The sequence below is a fragment of the Balaenoptera musculus genome, chromosome 17 (genome assembly GCF_009873245.2).
Source record: "Balaenoptera musculus isolate JJ_BM4_2016_0621 chromosome 17, mBalMus1.pri.v3, whole genome shotgun sequence".
NCBI classification, from domain to species: Eukaryota; Metazoa; Chordata; class Mammalia; order Artiodactyla; family Balaenopteridae; genus Balaenoptera; species Balaenoptera musculus.
Genome location: NC_045801.1, coordinates 39,239,152 through 39,265,240, shown reverse-complemented (window position 1 = coordinate 39,265,240; position 26,089 = coordinate 39,239,152). Strand labels below are relative to the sequence as shown.

General features: G+C 44.8%; 1 protein-coding gene across 1 annotated transcript in view; it reads right to left on the bottom strand.

The window, feature by feature from the left end:
- Positions 1 to 2,757: 2,757 nt before the first annotated feature.
- TSPYL5 (TSPY like 5) overlaps positions 2,758 to 26,089 on the bottom strand; it is a 31,550-nt gene continuing 8,218 nt past the window's right edge. Inside the window, exons 2-3 of the mRNA XM_036830899.1 lie at positions 4,490 to 4,576; positions 2,758 to 2,834 (exon numbers count right to left, since the gene is read on the bottom strand). The gene's annotated coding sequence lies outside the window, so the exon portion shown is untranslated. The remainder of the gene's footprint in view (positions 2,835 to 4,489; positions 4,577 to 26,089) is intronic.

Genomic DNA, 26,089 nt, shown 5'->3' with positions numbered 1-26,089 from the left:
AGATGTGATGGCTGGTGCTCCAGAAGCCATCGTGGGCCATGGAAGCTAGAGCTTTGAACTTATTCTAGGTATTTGGACTTAGTTTATACGAGAGAAAATAAACGTCTATATTACTGAAGCCACTTTTATTTCCTTTGTCTGTTTCTAGCAGCTGGTCCTAATCCTAACAGATACAGACTGTATGATATTTATGAGTTCTTTTAAGAACGACTTTACTATCTTGAATCAAAGTAAACTACCCACTTGTCCCAGGCCCTCTGTCCTGAAAAATACTGACGCATCTCTATGCTATAAAATTGAACCCATCAAGTCTAAACACAACAGAAAATGTCAGATAAACTGCCAGCAGCCTGAGGTTTCAGAATTTTCAGGGCAGGTATAAGTTCTTACCTTTTGAAACTGTGGAAACTGGGCACCTGCTGAGAGAAAAAGCCCTGATCTGACAGGGGTCCCTGAAACACTGGCCTCACTACAATGGCCACATCACCCTTTCTTGGTCTCCCATAAAAGCAGCAACCGGCATGTCCCCAGGGAAGCAACAGCATTTTGCCCTGTATCTTGCAACCCCTTAAACTGCCCACTATTCAGCAGCCTGTTTCTCTGAGTGCAGCTCCAGGAGATGGTGCCTGACTCAAGACCTGACCATGACGTCCATCTATATTCTGCCATTTGCAGGAAGAGTTGATCAGAAGCTCCAGTCAATAGGGGAAGCTCCGTGGTCCAGAGCACAGAGGGAGGCTTACATAATCAGGGATGGTTTGTCAAAGCACATTTCACATGCAACTGATTCTATCACCTTGGGACTTGCTGGTGGAATAAATAATCACCGTATACATTTTGTTAGCTACGCCTCATTAGAGATGGGTTTTTGGAAATGGCATCGTGAAGGCTGCTTATCTGTCAGTGCTCCTTTTAAGTATGTTGAGTGTTCCAGATAGGCTTTTCTAAAAAATTAGACGTCGCCATGGCCAGATGCAGCTCGTCATGGTTACTGGAGTTGAGGGAGCCAAGGGGAGGGATACGACAGCCTGAGCTCACCTTCAGAGCTTGCAGCTTCAAGTGCTGGAGGAAAGCTGGGGAGAAGTTTCTCTGCAAAGTGAGAGCTTGATCAGAACTCTTCCAAAGAAGCATCTTGACTTTAGCGTGACAAAATTCCAGCTTGAAGCCACTACGAATTTTTACACTTTCTTCTGTGGGTCTCCTGCCTCTCCTGCTCCTCAGGATATGTTTGACTAGCTGCTAGGACCACCTCAATACAACAAAAATACATCGGTGGAAGATGGCTCTGTCCTTGATGGGCCACGCCCAAGTCAGAAGGTGGAGAATTACTCCTTATCGAATCCAAGTAGGGCTCTGACAGGGGCCCTCCTTTAGTGACCGAGTGAGGGCAGGGGCAGGTCACTGAGTTCTGCATTCCTCGGGCACAGTACAGCGCCTGGTACACAGTAGGTGCTCAGTACACAAGTTAAACTGGACCGGATTGTCACACCCTCAGTTTGGGCTTCTCTTCACTGTGAATAGTTCCTCTAACATGAGAACTGCTTGCTGGGCCCTCTCACACACTCTGTAATCTATCCTCACTGTTCCAGGACAAGAGCCTTCCAGCCAACATCAGCGAAAGGCCACAGACAGAATGGAAACTGCTGACAATATCGGTAGTAGGCAGGGGGCCTAACAGCTCCTGTTCAGCCTAGAAAGTTAACACCTCGCAATTGTCCTGTCAGGGGATGATGAGGAGTATCAGTATTATGTTATGGGTGAGAAAACAAAGACATGGAGCAGTTACTTAATCCAAGGTTTCACCCGATGTCCAAATATAGAGATTCTCATGGATTGTGAAGATCTAGATTTATCATAAAAGGCAAGTTAAGAAATGCTAACTTGCTTCACAAAAGGATTCCTTTACTTTTCCTTAAGCATGCCACTTGTCTTTGTGTTTGTAGTATGCAGTTGTTAACACAAAAAAAATTTTATATACAACTTTCAGCACCACGTTTGGTCCACAAAGCAAAGTTGTGTGTCCAATGGAGCTTTGTCCTAGTCAATCTGTATTCATGAGGTTAGAATGCAGCTTATTCCCACACATTTCTAAATAGGAGCCTGGGGTTAACCGGGTGTCATCAAAGGGTCTTCAGCCCCATTCCTCTGGGTGAAAAACAAGGGACACAAGTCCTGAGCCCCGGTGGGAATGGCCCTGCCTTCAATGAGCCCTACTTAGCCACAGCTGTGATACTAAGCTGAATAACTATTGGCTATTTTTTTCATATTTCTGGGCTTTGTTTCCTCAGGGGAAATAAATACGGGGTTAGATAAGGCAGTCTCATGCTTTGTCAGACCTGAGATTCTAGGATTCTAAATCTGGAGGAGCAGAGGCAGAGGGGTGGGCTGGGTTAGAATGGGCAGGAACAGTCACCTGGTTCAAGAATAAAGAGGATGAAGGCCTTTTATTCAAATTCCCACCAATGCCCTACGAGTCACTGCAAGCATATCCGTAAGAACACACCGGCCAAGTGCATTCCATCCAAGCTCTCCTTGAACTTGGGAAGGGTGGTGTTTGTGAAGGGCCTGTTTCTCAGCATCCACCAGGGAAGTGTTTCCATCATCTCTGTGGCTTCTAAAGCATCAAGGGGGGAGCTTCCTGTTTCAGCGGAATCAGCTCTGAGGCTGTGAATCAGGAGAACTTTCAAGTTCTCTCCAAAAGTGAAGTTGCAGTAGTTAACTGTCCTCTCGGCAGAGGCCGGCCTGCTGGCATTCAACAAGATGAACAGTGACAGAGTGCAGTGCTCAGAGAGCCAGCAGCTACCGCGGCAGCCCTTGGCTTACGCACTCTCCCCCTAAAAAACAAAGGCGTTAAGTTTATGGATGTGTTCGTGAGTGAGAAGGCGCCTGCAAAGAAAGCTTTTGGGACATAAGTAATGTCCAGTGACAGAAGGGGCTTCAGGGATTCCTAACAAATTAGTGCTTCCCGCGTTTCAATCTGTCTGTTCAGCCCGTGGTCAGCTGCCCAGATCTGTCCAGCTTCTCTAGGAACAGAGAGAGAGCTGTGTCTTCCCCGAGGCTCAGAGTCCCCAATCTGCAAGGAAGGAAGGATGATTTGTGTAGGGCTCAGCCCGGGGGTCTCCTCTCTCATGACGGCATCTCTTTCCCTCTCCCTGTGATGACTACGCAGCCCTTATATCCTGAGTAGGATCTCATTGAACAGAATGCAGGGTAACAACCCTCACAGTTCTATCCTGCTTTCCATGTTTCTATGAGTCCAAGAGATATGGCAGGGCGGTGACCATGTTGCACAACCTTGCACAGTGGACCCTTTGAGGGCTCCAATTCACACAGAGGCACCACTGTGTGGTTTGGGGGCTTTATTTGTAACCTCACTTGGCACCTGGTATGTCATTGAACCACAACCTACATTTTCAATCTTAAAACCTAGATTTGTTACCTGTGTACTCAGTATTTTTTTCTGCTCAAATTCTAATAATGTCGGATACAGTTCTTGTTTCCTAAGTCACACCAGCCTCAAGAAAAATCAAACTCTTGGGCTAATTAACATGGTCACTGGCTCCACACCCACCCAATTTTGCTACCAGGCTAACTACCCTTACCTCACTTTCAAGTCATGACCCCACCCCACTCATGTCACATGAAAAGCCTTATAGGTCCTAGACCACTCCTACATCATGTCAAATATATTACAACATACCTACAGTGTTCATGGATGAATAACTAGATAGAGTCATATATATAATATATGTTTATATTCTATATTTTTGCTCTAAATGTTTGAAAGGAGGTTTAATTTTCATAAATTTGAGTTTGCAAAGAATAAACCCTTGTTTTACTTTTATGATCCAAACTTTTTATATTTATGTATAACTATATGAGACTTATACATAATCCATTATTAGATGACCCAGTGTTACATTTTACATACACTTATTCATGTATTCACCTTAGCTTTGAAATTCTCTTTACGTATTTTTAGCTAATAAATATTTTCAGAAGTCCTGAAAAAGCTGTAGGCCTACATATAGGGACTAATGTATGAACAGTCCCATACGGGTCCCCATCCCCACACTGCCCCAATCAGCCCAAATTCTTTTCTAGTGGATCCCAGGTAACCCCCACATCCTGGCCATGGGGTAGGTGCTGCAGCTGGGTTCATCTTTGTTGCACTGGGCCCTGTGGTTACCTAAGATGACCACACCCCCCAAAGTTGCTGTTCTTCCTGCTCTACTAAGGAGTAAGTCTCTATCTTATGGAGAGTTTATATTAAGTTCCCTAAACACTGGGCCCCGAGGTTACTCGTATGGCTTTTCCCTGGGCCACTCTCCTCCCTGCCCGGAGCCTGTGTCTCAAGAGGGACACGAGAACTTGACTCTGCCCTGCGTAAGAGGGAATTCCTGGCTCCCCAGGGCAGCCTTCACCTCCTTACCTGGCACCATGAGCAACCCCAGTATCTGGGAGTCTGACCACGTCCCAGTGCGCTTACTCTCCAAAGGGTCTTAGAAGTCTCTCGCAGCGTCTCAGAGTGACCCATGCTCACATTTTTAGAGCATTTTACGTTCTTCAAAAATTCCTTATGGAAAGATAAAAGATGTTTTGACTCAGGAAGATGCTCTGTCGTGAAGATGTTTTGACTCCTAAGAATACGACCATTTAAACCACAACTATATCTTTGTGGATACGTTTTTGTACCGGAAGTATTTTCTGGAACAAACTCCACTCAGTCAATTTAATTCCTTGATCAATTGTTTTTAAATAGCCCAGTTAAATCCCTTCCAAGTCTTTCCACACAAAAGTTATTTTCACTGGGATTCTTTCCCACGCAAATTTTACAGTAAACCTTTGACCCATCAATAAGTGTGCTTTGTTTATATCAAATACTATGATTGTAATCTCCGCCTTTGAATAGTTCCTTTATAGACGTTATTTCTACAAAGTTCAGTGTTCCCGAGTCAGGCTTCACAGATTAGAATTTTACATTGTACAGATTTTAAACATGATTGGCTTTCATTTCTGTCGATCCTCTCTTCCAGTGATATTCAGAATGAACTGTATAGAAAACTGAGACTGTGTCTCTTTCATGGCAAAGCCACAGGCTGTTGTGGGCTGGTGCCCCTACATCTCCCAGAGCAAACCTATCGTTTAGGGCCGGGTTGTGTACAATGAGTGGATAAAGCATAAGCACTGGAATGAGATCATCTGGGTTAAATTGGGCAAATTATTTAATCTCTCAGTTTTCCCATTTGTAAAATGGGGTCATTATTAGTAACTAAATCACAGGGTTCTTGTGAAAATTAAAGCATTAGCATTCAAAGTGTTTCACATAGTACACAGCATACAGAAACCATCCAAAACTTGATAGCTCTTGTTATTACTCCAATCACCTTAAAAACTCTATCAGTTATCTATTACTACAGTAACAAGCAACCCCAAACTGAATGGCTTAAAAGAACACTAACTTATAGCTAAATAATATTCCATTGTATCTATATACCACAATTTATTTATCCATTCATCCGTTGACTGACATTTAGGTTGTTTTCACTTTCTGGATATTGTGAATAGTGCTGCTGTGAATATCCACAATGATTTGAGTACAAAAAAAGAATGAAGTACTGACAACTGCTAAAACATGGATGAATATGGAAAACATCATGCTAAATGAAAAGAAGCCAGTCACAAAAGGTCTGTCTCCATAGAGACAGAAAGCAGATTGGTGGCTGCCAGGAGCTAGAGGGAAGGGGACAGGGGAGTGCCTACTTAAAGGGCACAGGGCTTGCTTCTGGGGTGATGAAAATGTTTTGGAACTAGAAGGAGGCGGTGGTTGAACAACATTGTGAATGTGCTAAATGCTACTGGATTGTACACTTTAAAATGGTTAACTGTATGCTATGTGAATTTCACTTCAATTAAAAAATAATGTAATAACAGCAATTTATTCTTTCTTGTGATTCTGTGGGACAGCTGGGGGGCTCTGCTGGCTTCACCTAGGTTCCATTCAGCGGGAGGGCTGCCTGGGAGGGCAGGGCCTCTCTTTCCACCTAGTCTTTCATCCTCAAGGAGTCGAGTCCAAACCTCAGCAAATCCCAGTGCCCCAGCACCTACCAAGTCTCAGCTAGGAAAGATGTCCCACTGGCCAAAACAAGTCACATGGCCAAGCTCAGAGCCAATGTGGGAGAGAACCACACCGGGGTGAATACCAGGAGGCATGATTCACTGGGGGCCGTCACTGTGACAGTCTTCTACAGGCATCCTTCTAATTATCTACCCCAACTCAGACTTGGGTCTGAAATGACTCAGATCCTGACTGATGCAGAATAGAAAGCTTTATGCTTTATGCTTTTAGAACAGGGAGATGCAAGCCTTAAATATATTCAGAGATCTCAGAATGGAATGGAACTCAGCTTCCTTCAGCATTCCTCTTTTCTGGACTTCCTCCACATTTTAATTTCACTGGTTTTGATCAGAAACCATCTTGCTCTGAACCTGGACTGCCATTCAGTGTGAAACATCTGAATGAAGGAGCAGCAGAGATTCAATAAAATGATCATCTTCACAGCGTCCTACTCTGCAGGCTCTGGATTTACCACTCCCGACATTCACAGGGGGTTAATCCTATCAGGAAGCGCTGGTCAGCTGGGTGACTTACCCAGGCCTTTCTCCCAGGGCAGCTCTGCCAGGAAGGGCTCCCACGTCCAGGGCTGCCTGGCAGGGAGAGTGCCCTTAGTGCCCACAGAGGTGACTGATGTCAGTTTACAAAGGACATGCACACACATTATCTAACTTAAACCCTGCGCGGTTGGTACTGTTACCATCCCCATTTTGCAGATGGAGAACGTGATGGAGCAGGAGACACTGGCCCAGACCCTGCTCCGGGGAAGGACTAGTTGCTTCCAGCTGCCAGCTCCTTCTGGGCATGACTGGCTGCGGAGAGCTGCTTCATCCGGGGGCAGGCCTTTACTTTCCAGGCAGCCCACACACAACTGACAGTGTGGGGACATAAAGGCCCCGGCATTCCAGCCCACGATAGGACCACTCTGACACGTTGTGTATGCTCCAGAGCTCCCCATGGGGGCTGCTGATCGACTCCTCCCCCTGCCCAATTCTACTCCTTCCACACAAGTTGATCCATTATAAACATCCTGGAGGCCAAATTCCATCTCCGCGTCTGTTTCCAGAAATCCCACCCGCTACAAAGAACTCAAGGCTCTCAACACCCAACATCCAAAACCTGGAAGTCAGAACTGCTGGTGCCAAAGCCTGAGCTCCTTTCACCAAATCCCACTGCCTTGTAATCATTGCGCCTCTGGGCAAGAGGCAGGCCCATTTCACTGCAGAGAGTATGGGTGACCAGCTGTATAGGGAATGGTTTAGACACAGCAGGACGGTCACCCCAGACCACCTCCATATCCCACAGAAGCACGATGTTGCTCGGTAGTTCTGACCATCATGAAAATAATGGGTCTGGAGAGCCTTCCTTGAGAGCAGGTTTTGAGGGGAGCAGGAGAAAATAAACACGTGGGTAGCAGGGCCTACTATGGGGGTGGGGGGGAGGTGCCTGACCAGCATCACAATGCGTGGAGGTGGGGGGAAGAGTGCAGAAAGAGAAGGTGGAGGAGGGCACTCGAGACGAACCTCAATCGCTGGAAATGACCGGTTCCCTGCTTCCTTCTAGGCCCCGGGAAGCCAAGCCGAGGGCAGAATGCAGGCTGCACTCAGAATGCCCCCTGGGATGCTCTGAGGGCTTGTGCAAACCGCCCCAGTGCCCCCCAGTGAGCATGTACCCTACTGCCCTGCACGCAGCCGGTGACAGGCTGAGCGGGACTCGGAGCCAGGAAACCTGCTGCCTCAGATAGGAGAAGGTTCAAGTGTGAGAAACAGGGACCCAAAGTGGCGGAGGCTGAAACAACATAGCAGCTTATTTCTCTCACACGTAAAAATGCGGAGGAAACCAGTCCACAACTGGTATGGTGACTCCACATGCTCTTGGGGAGCCCAGGCCCCTTTGGGCTCACAACTTGGCCATTCCTGGGGTGCAGACCACATCCACATAACAGACGGGAGGACAGAGGGAGGGGTAAGGACAAAGGGAGAAAAGGGTGGGCACCGGCGGTCTTTAAGGAGGGCTCCTGGAAGCTGCCCCCAACATCCCCACCGATGCTGAACGAAACTGCATCACACCCTACAAATAGAGGCAGAAGGATTTGGAACTCTGAGCAATCTTGGAGGACAGGAGTGGAGAGATGTGAGGAGAAAGAACCAGAAAGAAGACGGGAAGCCGCTGGGTCCTTGTCCCCAGATCATCCATAAAGTACGCCAGATGTGCAAAGTGCTTGCTGGGAGAGGGTTTTGTGGAAAGTGCTGAAGGACCTGAGTGTTGAATGGGGGCTGATAGAGAGGCAAGACAGAGGCTGTGGTGCCAACTGGAAGCTGGGGCAGAGAAGTCCACCAGAGCATAAGCCTCATTTCAGGAGAAGGATGGAATTTTCATAAACCACAGCCTATAGGTCTGAGCCCAAGGCATTGATTTCAAAATCACGCAATATATTGTGGGGCACGAGAGGTCCTAAGCCTTTATCGACTGTACACATTATTATCACTGTAAAAAAAAAAAAAATCAAGAAATTGGACCTCAGAGAGGTCAAGCAACTAGCCCAAAGTCACACAGCCAGTAAGTCCCAGGGCTGAGATTCAAATCCACTCCTGTCTTGTTGCAAGGCCAGTGCTCACAATCACTACCTCTACTGTCCTCGTCCACCTCATCCCCGCACCACTCACACACACAACCCTGCCAAGCAAGGCTTTCCCTCAGGTCCAAGTCCAGCTGAGGGGCTGAGCTGCCAGCCTGGAGGAGACCACCGCTGAGGTATAAGGTATGGTGTCCAGAGGACAAGTCCCTCGGGTGCTGGCTGCGGCTTCACCTTTTACTTCAGCTTCTAGTGGGTCCCACGCCCTCCCTGCCCACAGCTGCGCTTCCTCCCCTGCAGGTAGACAGAGAGAAAATCCCCCCCAGATGAGGCAGGTGGAAAGCAACAGCGCTTTCTTTCAAAGGCAAAGGGAGCTCGTGGCAGATGCCCAGGATCAATCTGCAGGGAGAGCCCTCCAGCAGGGGAGCCAGAGCAGGGCTGGGTGGGAGGAGGAGGGGCTCGCTCCCCGGAGGCAGGGAGGGCGGGGAGCTGAGGACCACACTCCCCAAGAGCGCCGCCGCTCCCGGGGCTGCGTCCTGCCTTCAAATAAACAGCATCATAGCACTGCCCAGGTCCAGGGCCACGGAGCCAGGTGCTGCCAACATTTCCACCAGAAAGCCCTCATCTTTCAGGCTGAAAACGCGGCTTTCAGAGTTTATGCTGAATTGAGACTTTTCCATGTAATCTTGGGACCCAATTTTTACTTTTCATTGGTTTGGATTCTCCAGGGATGGAAAGCCCCCAAGCAGCTCCCCCAAGCCCCCAAATAACCAAAACTAAGCCCCTAGCTGTCTAAAATGGTTTTACTTTTTGTTTTAGACTTCTTTTTTCTTCTATGCTATGGAAATTGAAATAAAGCTTCAGAGAATGAATAGTTCCTCTAGGCTGGGCTGGAGCCTGGAGAGCTTTGTAAGTGTGGGTGGGAGCAGAGGGGGCTGACCTCACAGTGGCCCTCACGCAGGACGGGAACCAGGACACAAACCCTGCCCGGCCAAGGGCAGGTGAGGCACCCGAGGTTGAAGGGGCCTACAGAGGGCGTCCTGTAATACTGCTAGGCCTCTCCAGTCCGGACGTGGCCACCACCACCCCAGCGTCAGGAGGAAGAGGAGACTTCTCTGTCCACCGCCTCAGTCCTGAGACCCAGGCCGCCCCCGCCGCATCACTTCATCACCCCGTCCTCCCACGCCTGTCCTCACACAGCTGCTCAAGCGCAGAGCACAGCTTACCCACAGATGAAGAAAACAGAGGTGTTCCAAGGTCCGAGATAGCCATGCACAGTCTCCCAGGTCCCCCCACTCTGGGACAGGAGAGGGTCCCCCTTCCGGGTGGTCCCTGCTCCCTTCACTCTAAACCCTCTTCCTCAGAGCAAAGCTTCCCTCCTTCCCATTTCTCACTTTGGCCCGAGGCTGGGCATCTCCTCTGGGCACTGTTTTATCTCTGAAGGAGGAAATGTCTTCCCTGCTTGGCTCCCAGGGTGAATTTATCTAGCCACTCACCCACCCCAACCGAATTAGCCACGCCCCTTCTGTGTCCTGCCTTCTCTTCTCTTATTCCCGCATTTTGTGCAACTCATCTAAAACTCTCTCAGTTCTCTCACCCATCTCCTCCCTCCTGCAGCCCGGCCTGGAGGGAAGTGCACAGAGCCCACTGCCACCAGGGAGAGTTTATCTTTCCCCAGCTGAGATTCTTGTTATCAGTTTGTGTGGAACATTTCTTGTGAACAGTTTTTTTCACATTATTATAAACTCATTCTAATTCTGGCCTGCCCTACGGCCGAAGGTAAATCCTGCCATGTCTCTGGCCTCAGGGACTTCACCTGTGTGACTAGTCTTCCGTCCATCCCTTCACTGGCCCTGCTCAGTGTTGGAAGATGCTGACCTGCCTGTGTCTCCCTGAACCACCCACATTCCCGAGGGGTGACCTGTGACGGCTTATCCCTCATCGTGTAGAGGAGACAAGAGGGAGCTGCAGAAATGGAAGCCCCGGAGTGGGAGCCATGAGGAAGGATGAAGGGCAAGCCGCTGGCCTGGGAAAGGGAGAGCGAAAAACTCCTAAACCTCTGTGAGGTATATGGAAAGTCCCAAGGGTCCCAGGAAGTCCCATAATCCCTCGCCAGATTCTCTGAGGCCCCAGCCTGTATCATCTGGCTCCAAAGTGCCGCAGGTGAGAAGCCCCGTGCCCCTGCCCTCTGAAGGAGCCCTCCTCACCTATCAGTAGTAGCTGCTGACCGCCTTCCCAGACTCATGTGGCTACAGTCAGCAGTCACGGTCTGGATTATCCGTAGCCAAGAGTCACACCAGAAAACACAGAGGAAAAGCACCAAAACCTGGAGAGAATAATAATAATGGAGAAGAGAAGGACGTGGGGGGGTGGGGCGTGCAGAGCTGCAGCAGCAACAGCAAGGCTTGATGCCCTGAGAGCTTAAAGCAACACGGGTTGTACGCCACATTCAAGCTGCAACCAGATTTCCATAGTAGAAAGGCTGTCATGCTGTGAAGAAAGGTAGGGAGTTGTTGGCCCCTGGTCCTTACAAATAACAGCAGTGTTTTTGTTCCTGCCTTCCCACTTCCTTATTAACAAGGATGGACCAGGAATGGACTTCTGCTCAGTGGGCATCTATTGTTTTTCAGGCCCAGCATCCATCCCCGCTTCCTCTGGTACAGACACCATCATTTGGAAAAAATTATCCCTTCCCTATTGTCAGTCTTGCAGCTTGGGTGGGGCTGACCCCATTCTGGGCTCCAGGGCTGGGCAGTGACCCAGTTCTTAGTAACTGGTTCGAGTGTATGTAATGACTTCATGAACCAAGAGAGTCAATCTCAGGGCTTTTTTTTCGGGGGGACTGCAAGGGAAGAAATATTTTTTGTCTTCATTAGGGTTGCTGAAAGAGTAATATTTGTGGGTCTAGAACATCAAGCAGCCAGCTTGCCACCAGAAGAGAAGAACCTGCCTGAGAATGAAGTTACTACAGAGCAAAGAAAAGCTGATATGGTTTGATCCCCTGGATCAAGCCCTATCTGAAGCCCAGACTGCCCCTGGACTTTCCAGTTCTACATACTAATAATTTTTTTTTATTCCATTAATTTGAGTCTGGTTTTTAATGACTTTCACCTAACTCAGAACTTTTGTCTCTATAGAGAAGAAAACTGGGGCTTAGAGATGCTAAATAACCTACTAAGTTGGCACACACTGATTAGTAACTATCAGAGTTTGGATATGAACCCAGATATGCCTGATTCCAAGCCTTAGCTGTCATACTCTCCAGCCTCCCATTATATTCCTTCCCCCACTCTCTAGGTCCCTGACCTAACTCTGGTAAACATTTAGCAGTCAACCATTCTGGAACATTTGGCATCTCCATCAAGTACCCAGAGTAGTGGCTCCAGCCAGCTTTACTTAGACCACAGTCTATGCCCGTTGCTCTTTGTTGGTTCCAACTGGCATTCTAGCTTTGGTTTGAAGGCCGTGGCTTTCAAACGCAGACCTGAAGCCAGCTCTAAGGTGAGCACGTTCTGCAACCTGCATCTTACCCTTTGTCTTTAGCACGAGATCCACCACATTTTCCCCAATTGCTCATTGGCCCCCGTTGCTACTGGAGTGCTCAAGGGCACAGAACTACTGTGACTGTTTGGCAGAACCGTTTCTTGTTAGATTGGCATGGGTCACCATGCCAATGAGCTAGCCATTGCTCTAGCTCAGCTAGGGCTGAGGAACAGTTAAAATAGCCAACAGGGTGGGGTGAGGTAGCAAAGCACTTACTCCCCACTCTAATTAGAACAGTCCCTGAAAAGAGGGATGAGAAATGCCATGCTGGGCATGTCCCTCCCTGCTCTCTCCAACCCCCAACCAAGAAGAGGCTGGAAAAAATAAGGTTAGCATCTCTGGGGGCGGGGGGGTGGGGGGGTGACATAACAAAAGCCCTAAAATAAAAAGGCGCGGAGGTCTCCCAGGTGGTGATCTTACCAAAGTGACTGGGCTACAGGGAAGATTCTCCGACTGGAGCTCTAGAGAAATAAGAGCCCATATTCTGGATCACCCTTTTGGGTTTCAAATGATAACAATTCCTAAACCAATTTATTATAGATCACCACAATTATCAGCGAAGTATGTGTTTGTGTTTATCTGTTCAAAGGGTTACTCTAGGAACTGAGGCCAGATTGAGAAGACTACCTTTAATCAGAGGCCAAATTAAAGTTTTGGCTGCTGCTATGGCATTTTTTAAAGCATTATTCAAATGCCTCTAACGTAACTGTTGATATGAATGTTCATGCTTAATTTGAATACTGCTTAGATCCACAGGGAACCCCCAAAAAGAAAAAAAAAATCATAAAATGTCAGGCTTACACAGTAAAGCTACCAGGGCTGATGCTTAAATTTAAGAGTGGTTCAGATCTCCTGCTGAAGCACCAAATATTTTTTCTGGGAAGCCAGCAATATTGTGTTTAACACCTAAAAATAATTTCCTTGGCCCAAATATCCTTAAATCATTGAAAAATTTATGCATTTTCTTTGGATGGAAATAACAAAAACCCGGCAGAGGATATAAAAATGAATCGGGCCAATTGAAAATAGTTTTTAAAGTGCTTCCAGGAGGACCTTCAAGATGGCAGAGGAGTAAGCCGTGGAGATCGCCTTTCTCTCCACAGATACATCAGAAATACATCTACATGTGGAACAACTCCTACAGAACACCTACTGAACGCTGGCAGAAGACCTCAGACTTCCCAAAAGGCAAGAAACTCCCCACGTACCTGGGTAGGGCAAAAGAAAAAAGAAATAACAGAGACAAAAGAATAGGGATGGGACCTGTACATCTGGCAGGGAGCTGTGAAGGAGGAAAAGTTTCCACATACTAGGAAGCCCCTTCACTGGTGGAGTCAGGGTGGCTGGGTGGGGGGAAGCTTTGGAGCCACGGAGGAGAGTGCAGCAACAGGGAGGCAGAGGGCAAAGCGGAGAGATTCTCGCACAGAGGATCACTGCCAACCAGCACTCACCTGCCTGAGAGGCTTGTCTGCTCACTCGCCAGGGCAGGCAAGGGCTGGGAGCTGAGGCTCGGGCTTCGGAGGTCAGATCCCAGGGAGAGGACTGGAGTTGGCTGCGTGAACACAGCCTGAAAGGGGGCTAGTGCCCCACAGCTGGCCGGGAGGGAGTCCAGGAAAAAGTCTGGACCTGCCAAAGAGGCAAGAGACCACTGTTTCGGGGTGCGCGAGGAGAGGGGATTCAGAGCACCGCCTAAGTGAGCTCCAGAGATGGGCGTGAGCCGCAGCTATCAGTGCGGACACCAGAGACAGGCTTGAGATGCTAAGGCTGCTGCTGCCGCCACCAAGAAACCTGTGTGCGAGCACAGGTCACTATCCACACCTCCCCTCCCGGGAGCCTGTGCAGCCCGCCACTGCCAGGGTCCCATGATCCAGGGACAACTTCCCAGAGAGAACACACGGCGCACCTCAGGCTGTTGCAATATCATGCCGGCCTCTGCCACTGCAGGCTCACCCCACATTCCGTACCCCTCCCTCTCCCTGGCCTGAGTGAGCCAGAGCCCCCTAATTAGCCAAACTTTTAACCCCGTCCTGTCTGGGTGGGGAACAGACGCCAGAGGACAACCTACATGCAGAGATGGGGCCAAATCCAAAGCTGAATCCCAGGAGCTGTGCAAACAAAGAAGAGAAAGGGAAATCTCTCCCAGCAGCCTCAGGAGCAGTGGATTAAATCTCCACAATCAACTTGATGTACCCTGCATTTGTGGAATACATGAAGAGACATGAATCATCCCAAAATTGAGGCGGTGGACTTTGGGAGCAACTGTAGCCTTCGGGTGTGCTGTATGCGACTGACTAGTTTCTGATTTTTATGTTTATCTTAGTATAGTTTATAGCACTTGTTATCACTGGAGGTTTGTTTATTGGTTTGGTTGCTCTCTTCTTTTTTTTTATTACTTTTAAAATTTTTTTATTTGAATATGTTTTTATTTTAATAACATGTTATTTTATTTTACTTTATTTTTTCTCTCTTTCTTCTTTTTCTCCCTTTTTTTCTGAGCCATGTGTCTGACAGTGTCTTGGTGCTCCGGCTGGATGTCAGGCCTGAGCCTCTGAGGTGGGAGAACTCTGAGCCTCCGAGTTCAGGACATTGGACCACCAGAGACCTCCCAGCTCCACGTATTAATCAGTGAGAGCTCTCCCAGAGATCTCCGTCTCAACACTAAGACGCAGCTCCACTCAATGACCAGCAAGATCCAATGCTGGACACCCCTTGCCAAACAACTAGCAAGACAGGAACACAATCCCACCCATTAGTGGAGAGGCTGCCTAAAATCGTAAGTTCACAGAGACCCCAAAACACACCACCGGACATGGTCCTGACCACCAGAAAGAGAAGATCCAGCCTCATCCACCAGAACACAGGAACCAGACCCTCCACCAGGAAGCCTACACAAGCCACTGAACCAACCTTACCCACTGGGGGCACAGACCAAAAAAAAAATGAGAACTACGAACCTGCAGCCTTCAAAAAGGAGACCCCAAACATAGTAAATTAAGCAAAATGAGAAGACAAAGAAATACACAGCAGATGAAGGAGCAAAGTAAAAACTCACCAGACCAAACAAATGAAGAGGAAACAGGCAGTCTACCTGAAAAAGAATTCAGAGTAATAATACTAAAGATGATCCAAAATCTTGGAAATAGAATGGAGAAAATACAAGAAATGTTTAACAAGGACCTAGAAGAACTAAAGAGCAAACAAACAATGATGAACAACACAATAAGTGTGATTAAAAATTCTCTGGAAGGAATCAATAGCAGAATAACTGAGGCAGAAGAACGGATAAGTGACTTGGAAGATAAAATACTGGAAATAACTACTGCAGAGCAGGATAAAGAAAAAAGAATGAAAATAATTGAGGACAGTCTCAGAGACCTCTCAGACAACATTAAATGCACCAACATTCGAATTATAGGGGTCCCAGAAGAAGAAGAGAAAAAGAAAGGGACTGAGAAAATATTTGAAGAGATTATAGTTGAAAACTTCCCTAATACGGTAAAGGAAATAGTCAATCAAGTCCTGGAAGTGCAAAGAGTCCCATACAGGATAAATCCAAGGAGAAACACGCCAAGACACATATTAATCAAACTATTAAAAATTAAATACACAGAAAAAATATTAAAAGCAGAAAGGGAAAAACAACAAATAACATACAAAGGAATCCCCATAAGGTTAACAGCTGATCTTCAGCAGAAACACTGCAAGCCAAAAGGCAGTGGCAGGACATATTTAAAGTGATGAAAGGGAAAAACCTACAACCAAGATGACTCTACCCAGCAAAGATCTCATTCAGATTTGACGTAGAAATTAAAACCTTTAGAGACAAGCAAAAGCTAAGAGAATTCAGCACCACCAAACCAGCTTTACAACAAATGCTAAAGGAACTTCTCTAGGCAGGAAACACAAGAGAAGGAAAAGACCTACAATAACAAACCCAAAATAATTAAGAAAAGGGTAATAGGAACATACGTATCGATAATTACCTTAAATGTAAATGGATTATGCTTCAACCAAAAGACATAGACTGGCTGAATGGATACATAAACAAGACCCATATATATGCCGTCTACAAGAAACCCACTTCAGGGACACATATGGACTGAAAGTGAGGGGATGGAAAAAGATATTCCATGCAAATGGAAATCAAAAGAAAGCTGGAGTAGCAATTCTCATATCAGAAAAAATAGACCCTAAAATAAAGACTATTACAAGAGCCAAAGAAGGACACTACATAATGATCAAGGGATCAATCCAAGAGGAAGATATAACAATTGTAAATATTTATGCACCCAACATAGGAGCACCTCAGTACATAAGGCAAATGCTAACAACCATAAAAGGGGAAATTGACAATAACACAATCATAGTAGGGGATTTTAACACCCCATTTTCACCAATGGACAGATCATCCAAAATGAAAATAAATAAGGAAATGCAAGCTTTAAATGACGCATTAAACAAGATGGACTTAATTGATATCTATACACCATTCCACCCCAAAACAACAGAATACACTTTCTTCTCAAGTCCTCATGGAACATGCCCTAGGATAGATCATATCTTGGGTCACAAATCAAGCCTTGATAAATTTAAGAAAATTGAAATCGTATCAAGTATCTTTTCCGAACACAATGCTATGAGACTAGATATCAATTACAGGAAAAAAAAAACTGTAAAAAATACAAATGCATGGAGGCTAAACAATACACTACTAAATAACCAAGAGATCACAGAAGAAATCAAAAAGGAAATCAAAAAATACCTAGAAACAAAGGACAATGAAAACATGATGACCCAAAACCTATGGGATGCAGCAAAAGCAGTTCTAAGATGGAAGTTTATAGCAATACAATCCTACCTCAAGAAACAAGAAACATTTCAAATAAACAACCTAACCTTACACCTGAAGCAATTAGAGAAAGAAGAACAAAAAAAACCCAAAGTTAGCAGAAGGCAAGAAATCATAAAGACCAGATCAGAAATAAATGAAAAATAAATGAAGGAAACAATAGCAAAGATCAATAAAACTAAAAGCTGGTTCTTTGAGAAGATAAACAAAATTGATAAACCATTAGCCAGACTCATCAAGAAAAAAAGGGAAGACTCAAATCAACAGAATTAGAAATGAAAAAGGAGAAGTAATAACGGACACTGCAGAAATACAAAGAATCATGAGAGATTACTGCAAGCAACTATAAGCCAATAAAATGGACAACCTGGAAGAAATGGACAAATTCTTAGAAAAGCACAACCTTCTGAGACTGAACCAGGAAGAATTAGAAAATATAAACAGACCTATCACAAGTAATGAAATTGAAACCGTAAATAAAAATCTTCAAACAAACAAAAGTCCAGGACCAGATGACTTCACAGGCGAATTCTATCAAACGGTATTTGTTTGGAGATATTTGACAGCTATTAAATTCTATCTATCTCTATTTAGAGAAGAGCTAACACCTATCCTTCTCAAACTCTTCCGAAAAATTGTAGAGGAGAAACACTCCCAAATTCATTCTACGAAGCCACCATAACCCTGATACCAAGACCAGAAAAAGATATCACAAAAAAAGAAAATTATAGACCAATATCACTGATGAACATAGATGCAAAAATCCTCAACAAAATACTAGCAAACAGAATCCAATAGCACATTAAAAGTATCATACACCATGATCAAGTGGGGTTTATCCCAGGAATGCAAGGATCCTTCAATATATGCAAATCAATCAATGTGATACATCATAATAACAAATTGAAGGATAAAAACCATATGATAATCTCAGTAGATGCAGAAAGAGCTTTCTACAAATTTCAACACCCATTTACAAAAAGCCCTCTAGAAAGTAGGCATAGAGGAAACTTACCCCAACATAATAAAGGCCATATATGACAAACCCACAGAAAACATCGTTCTCAATGGTGAAAAACTGAAACCATTTCCTCTAAGATCAGGAACAAGACAAGGTTGTCCACTCTCACCACTATTATTCAACATAGTTTTGGAAGTTTTAGCCACAGCAATCAGAGAAGAAAAAGAAATAAAATGAATCCAAATCGGAAAAGAAGAAGTAAAGCTGTCACTGTTTGCAGATGACATGATACTATCCATAGAGAATCCTAAAGATGCTACCAGAAAACTACTAGAGCTAATCCATGAATTTGGTAAAGTAGCAGGATACAAAATTAATGCACAGAAATCTCTTGCATTCCTATACACTAATGATGAAAAATCTGAAAGAGAAATTAAGGAAACACTCCCATTTACCATTGCAACAAAAACAACAAAATACCTAGGGATAAACCTACCTAAGGAGACAAAAGACCTGTATGCAGAAAACTATAAGACACTGATGAAAGAAATTAAAGATGATATAAACAGATGGAGAGATATACCATGTTCTTGGACCGGAAGAATCAACATTGTGAAAATGACTATACTACCCAAAGCAATCTACAGATTCAATGCAATCCCTATCAAACTTCCAATGGCATTTTTCACAGAACTAGAACAAAAAATTTCACAATTTGTATGGAAACACAAAAGACCCCGAATAGCCAAAGCAATCTTGAGAAAGAAAAACAGAGCTGGAGGAATCAGGCTCCCTGACTTCAGACTATACTACAAAGCTACAGTAATCAAGACAGTATGCTACTGACACAAAAGCAGAAATATATGTCAACGGAACAGGATAGAAAGCCCAGAGATAAACCCACATACATATGGTCACCTTATCTTTGATAAAGGAGGTAAGAATATACAATGGAGACAAGTCATCTTCTTCAATAAGTGGTGCTGGGAAAACTGGACAGCTACATGTAAAAGAATGAAATTAGAACACTCTGTAACACCATACACAAAAATAAACTCAAAATGGATTAAAGACCTAAATGTAAGGCCAGACACTATTAAACTCTTAGAGGAAAACATAGGCAGAACAGTCTATGACATAAATCACAGCAAGATCCGTTTTGACCCACCACCTAGAGAAACAGAAATAAAAACAAAAATAAACAAATGGGACCTAATGAAACTTAAAAGCTTTTGCACAGCAAAGGAAACCATAAACAAGATGAAAAGACAACTCCCAGATGGGAGAAAATATTTGCAAATGAAGCAACTGACAAAGGATTCATCTCCAAAATTTACAAGCAGCTCATGCAGCTCAATATCAGAAAAACAAACAACCCAATCCAAAAATGGGCAGAAGATCTAAATAGACATTTCTCCAAAGAAGATATACAGATTGCCAACAAACACATGAAAGGATGCTCAACATCACTAATCATCAGAGAACTGCAAATCAAAACTACAATGAGGGGGCTTCCCTGGTGGCGCAGTGGTTGAGAATCTGCCTGCCAATGCAGGGGATACGGGTTCGAGCCCTGGTCTGGGAAGATCCCACATGCCGCGGAGCAACTATGTCCATGAGCCACAACTACTGAGCCTGCGCGTCTGGAGCCTGTACTCCGCAACAAGAGAGGCCGTGATAGTGAGAGGCCCGTGCACCGTGATGAAGAGTGGCCCCCGCTCGCCACAACTAGAGAAAGCCCTCGCACAGAAACGAAGACCCAACACAGCCATAAATAAATAAATAAAATTAAAAAAAATAAAATTAAAGTGAACTAAAATTAAATAAATAAAAAAAAAAAACTACAATGAGGTATCAACTCACATTGGTCAGAATGGCCATCATCAAAAAATCTACAAACAATAAATACTGGAGAGGGTGTGGAGAATAGGGAACCCTCTTGCACTGTTGGTGGGAATGTAAATTGATACAGCCAGTATGGAGAACAGTATGGAGGTTCCTTAAAAAACTAAAAATAGAACTACCATACAACCCAGCAATCCCACTACTGGGCATCTACCCTGAGAAAACCATAATTCAAAAAGAGTCATGTACCACAATGTTCATTGCAGCTCTATTTACAATAGCTAGGACATGGAAGCAACCTAAGTGTCCATCCACAGATGAATGGATAAAGAAGATGCGGCACATATGTACAATGGAATATTACTCAGCCATAAAAAGAAACGAAATTGAGTTACTTGTAGTGAGGTGGATGGACCTGGAGTCTGTCATACAGAGTGAAGTAAGTCAGAAAGAAAAACAAATACTGTATGCTAACACATATATATGGAATCTAAAGAAAAAATATGGTTCTGAAGAACCTAAGGGCAGGACAGGAATAAAGACGCAGATGTAGAGAATGGACTTGAGGACACGGGGAGGGGAAAGGGTAAGCTGGGACTAAGTGATAGTGTGGCAGTGACATATATACACGACCAAATGTGAAAGAGATAGTTAGTGGGAAGCAGCCGCATAGCACAGGGAGACCAGCTCGGTGCTTTGTGACCACCTAGAGGGGTGGGATAGGGAGGGTGAGTGGAGATGCAAGAGGGAGGGGATATGGGGATATATGTATACATATAGCTGATTCACTTTATTATACAGCAGAAACTAACACAACATTGTAAAGCAATTATACTCCAATAAAGATGTTGAAAATAAAATAAAATTAAAATAAAGTGCTTCCATCCAGTAATGAGTAAGACAAAGAAATCACAAAATACTTTCAAGAACAATATGCTGAATTGCCCTCTGACCCAGAGACCATTTGATCCTATGTTGGCTTTTGCTAAATATTTGTTTCATGCTTTTATTTAACTGTTCACTGATACTTAACTCCTCCCTCGTTTAGATTATAAAGCATGTTGCAGGTCTATATCCTACGGTTCTTTCAACACACCAGGGTGCCTCGCTCATGCCTGAGATCAGAGAGGGTACTAAACGAGCATGCTGTCCAAATCTATGAATAAATAGTGAATGTCCTCAGTCCTCTCAATTATTCCATTCTGGCTATGCCAATCACAGAGCCTGATGAGCCCTTGCCTTTAGTATCACGTGGCAAGTGCACACCCAACAGCCATACTCCCTTCTTCCCTGCAGGCTGTGTGCCTAGCGCCTGGGAACTAATCCTGCTTGGTCTAAGCCAGTCATGGCAGTAACATTCCTCTTGCCTAGGAATTGGTCTAAGAGGGGATATATATGTATATGAGACTTATGTCGGGCCAATGAGATGAATGAGGTGTTAAGGGAAAGTGCACTAGAGATTTTAGGATAGATTTTCCTCCCCTGTAAAAGAGACGGTTCTACAGGGGAAGCCCCTGTTTGCCCCCTTGGTTACTTTTCTATTTTAGACACTGTCTTTGAGAATATGATGTTTGGAACTGAAGCAGCCATCTTGAGACCATGAGACAAGTTTGAAGACAAAAAGTCCTTGCTGAGTCTATGCCAAGGATGTTAGGAGGATGGAAAGAGTCTGGGGACTTGATAAAATAACTGAGCAGCTAAGCCAAGCGTGGGATCACTTGCCTCCACATTCCTTATTATAAAAACAGAAACTGCCCTTACTCTTGGACCTCTTTGGTCAGAGTCGCTGTTACTTGCACCTGAAAGCATTCTATCTGATTCATATTACTCTCATGAAAATTAGAAGTAATTATGTCTCCTCTCTTCTTCCAGGAAGGGCCGTATGATATAATGGAGAGAACCTCTGTTTTGGAGCCAAAGACCATTTTGGCTTTGTCAGAATTCCAGTTTGAGAATTCCAATTTGTCAGAATTCCAATTTGTCAGTCAGAATTCCAGCTGAGTAACCCTGAGCAAGTTTTTTAACTTTCAGAGTTTCAGTTGCATCATTAACTGTAAAATGCAGATAGTAATGCAGATTTCATAAGCTTACTATTATAGAAAGTAAAAAATAATTTGCACATAAGTTACTCAGTCTGGCACGCAGTAGGTGCTCAATAAATGCTAACTGCCTTGCTTCCTTTCCCTCCATGTGATCCCTGTGTGGAGTAGAAGATTCAGTGAAGTTTGTGTACAGAGGGAAGCACACCCCTATGGAAATGTCAAGAAGGAATGATTTCTCACTGTCTTTCTCATTTGAAGACAAGAGCAGGGATAGGGACGGCTGTCTGTGTGGGAGAGAGGCTGCAGCTCAAAGAACAGCTTATGACAAGCAGGCCGATCTATGCTGCCCGCACACAAACAAATCCCCAAATTTCGTAGCTGCAACACCCTTTTGTTGAGTCTGGTGCCTCCTGCGACTCAGCTTCCCTGTAAAACATCTGCTCAAGGCCTCAATAGAGGGCCCCTCTTCTGAGCGGCTTCAGGCCAGGAGAGACTGTTCCCCAAACTGCCCACAGCTGGGAGCCTCTGAAGTGTGGACTCCACTGCTCGCTTGGCAGTGATCCTGAGTGAGCGTGCGTGCCTGGCAGCCTCGGAGTGCCACGGGCCTGCAGACAAGCAGCAGGCAGTCTGCAGGCCGTGTTCCAAAGCCGACTTCGGACACACACCTGGACACACCCAGGACACATGCCCTCCCTGGACACACACCCAGATATGGCCCCCCACACACGTACACACCAACACACACCCACTCCCCAACCCTGGGGAGTAGGCACAGTGACAGTCACCCTCTGGAGGGCTGGAAGCCTATCTGGGACCACACACCCTCTTCCCTCCCTCCTGAAGTTGGGAGGCAATGTTAGTCTAACTCACCAACTCACCTGCAAACCCCAGCCTGAGAGGCAGGGCAGAATGGTGGTTAAGGGGCTCTACCCCCAGCTCCAGGAATTACAACTTACGTGACATTGAACCAGTTATCCAAACTTTCTTGGGCTCTTTTATCTCATCTGGAAAATGCAGATAATAATAGAATTGTTGTGATGACGTGTTTAAATGTCCTAGCGTTGTGTTTGGCATGTGGCATGTGCTCAGCAAAATAGACTAAGTCCCAAAGCATACTTAGGAAGAGAAAGCTCCTTCCACCAGAGGACCACTCCAAGGTACAGCCCATCCAACCTGCCACCTTAACAGGCCAGAGCTCACCAGACTAACACGTCCACCAGCCCAAACTACTTGTCAAACACCTCCTACGTGTACGCACTTGGGATTCAACAGTGAACAAAGATCCTTGAAAGCTTACAGTCCAAAGGAAGAAACAAACTCAAAGACAAACTCATAGCCTTGAATTGTGGTAAGTACTATGAGGGAAAAGAAGGAACACAGTGAGCCGTGGGGGTGGGGGTACCATTTCATCAGGAAGTCAGATAAGACCTCCTGCTGAGAGAATGACACGTGGCCATGGAGGAGCTCAGTGTCCCTCCAATGCTGGTTGGATGAGTAAACGCCCCCTACCCCAGAGGTGGCTCTGATAGTAAGATGAGTTCTCAGGGCAGAAGATGAAGAGCTCTCATGATGACACACTCAGGCCCTACAACCTCACTTCCTGAGCGACAGTCAGCCCGGTCTCGCTCCTCTCTCCCCCTACATGTTCTGAATGTTCTCATAAGGTATCCGGTGCCATAGCAGGCACTATGATATGACTTAGGCAATGCAGGAGCGGGCTTTGATGATCATATGTGTCCTAGAATCTTAGAATTTAGGCTACTTAACACTGAAGCTCACGGCACCCCTCCCCTAGATCCGCCCCTTGGATTCCATTCTGCAGGTCACTCTCTTGTCCAGCTTCTTCTCAGTGACATCATTCTTTTAGAGACTGACTTTGTTCTAACCCAATTTTTTGAAGTCATTTGAATTCAAGGGACCTCTTAGGAGATCTCAGACTATTATACACATTCATGTATAAAGAGAGAGAAAGATCCCAGGAAAGTCATTACCAGAATAACATCGGCTTGGCTTTTTGTTTTCTATTATAGACCTGTGTGCTGTGGAATATTACTAAAGCAGAGCATACCTAGTACATTTCTAACATTCTTCACTTGCTTTCCAGCTCACTTCCATTTTCCTACTTTATTTCCAGTATGTTGTGAGAGTAATTTAGTGCACTTTTTGCCTGAGGCTTTGTGCAGGTAATAGCTTCCTTCCCCCACTATCCTTTAGTCCATTTGTATTAGGTTCATGCTTCTCCTTCACTTGAAATTATTCCCAGTCTCTGCTCCTGGGCACTTCCAACCTCTCTGTAATTTGTCACCAATGCCTTCATGAATCATTAAGGACCATTCATTTGCTCACTTGTTCAGTACTTCATGAGCACCTACTATGTGTAAGCCCTTGACCTATGGGAATGCAAAAATGATTAAGACACACTGTTAATTACTACTCTGTGGTCTCAAGGATCTCATAGTCTCTGGTGGGAGCAGACAGGGAAACAGACAAGAACAAGTCACTCCATTAGGTACTATGAATCAAAGTATGAGCAAAATATTGTGGAAATAAAGAGAAGGGAGGGACTAATTCAGCCTCGAAAGATTAAAAACTACAGCCCAGACAAAAATATCTGAGCCGTATCTAAGCACCCGAGAGGGTCCACGAGGGTGTTCCCCCTAGCAAATGGTGTGTGCAAATGTGCAGGGCGTGAAGCAGCACCATGGTGTCCAGAGAACCCACAGTGGTTCACGCTGGCTGGTGCACAGCACACGGGGCAATGGGAGAAAATCAGGGACAAAGATGAGAGGGGTGTGCTGAAAGTGAGTTTGGAGCAAAATGCGGGTCAATTATGTAGCCAAGTGAAAGATGACTGTAATTGACTGTAAGATATTAAATAAATAAAATTCCACAAGTCCACAGTGACAGGAAAGAGAAAATAAAGACAAACATGTCCTTATTTGAAAGCATTAGAGGTGATTATTATATGCCAACTTCTGATTCTGAAAACTGATAACTAAAGGGAACAAGTTAAGCATTTATACTGCCTTTTCAGAAGGAAGTAGAGTTCATCGCCAGATGATGAGGGTAAGGTCTTCCTTATAGAATACCAGCTAAGATATGCAAATGAAGTGCCAAATTTAGAAAATCACTATTTTGTAACCCACAGAGGAATATCTGATTTGGGCAAAAATCATCAATGGCTGCTAAAACCTTGGGATGAAAATTTAAGAGAACAGGATATTCTCACAGTGACCAAGTACTATCTCAGAGATTACCTGCTGATTAGAAGGGGAAAACCTATCTTTACAAAGGAAAGATCTAGTGATCACCATCTTAACTAAGAGATCAAACTAACAGCATGATAGCGGGACAACCTGTCATGTATCTTCTGAAGTGACGCCTTATTAAGTACACACCTCATTTACGCAGTATTCTTGCCAAAGGTGTTTCATCCAAATCCTCAGTTTTCAAGAAGTACAGGAGACAGAGAAAACAGTTAAATTACACCAAGAAGAAGCAATCAGAGAAATCCAGAATGTGGAACAGCCTATAAGACAACTGGCCTAACTTGTTTAGAAGTTCAATGTCATGGGAGAAAAAAACTGAGTGGATTATTCTTGTTTTAAAAAGAATGAAAAACAGCAAAATGCAATGCCTGAACATTATTAGATCTTGCTTTTAAAACTAATACTATAAGATAATCTTGGGAGCAATGGAAAATTCTAAATACAGACTGGATACTAGACGTTATTCGGGAACGGTAACTTTCTGCAGTCTGTTCACGGTTTTGTGATTGTGTAGGAGAGTATCCTTATTTTTTTTGAGATACATGCTCAAAAGGGGTGAAACATCAAATTATTTTCAAGTGGCTCAGCAAAATATAAACATACAGACACATGAATAAACAAATATGGCAAAAAGTTAAAAATTACTGAACTTAAATGGTAGGTATATAGGTGATCACTGTACTTTTCTATCAACTTTTATGTGAATTTTCATAATAAAGAAGTTCGAAAGAAAAAAATGTAGGGTCAGATAATGAAGGGCCAGTCATGAGCTTGTTAGGATTTTGGACCTTACTCCTGAAGGCTTTGAACAGGTGATTGACAGGATCAAATTTACACCTTAGAAAAATTATTGGCTTAATGCATTCACTCAACTAGCATTTACTGACCAC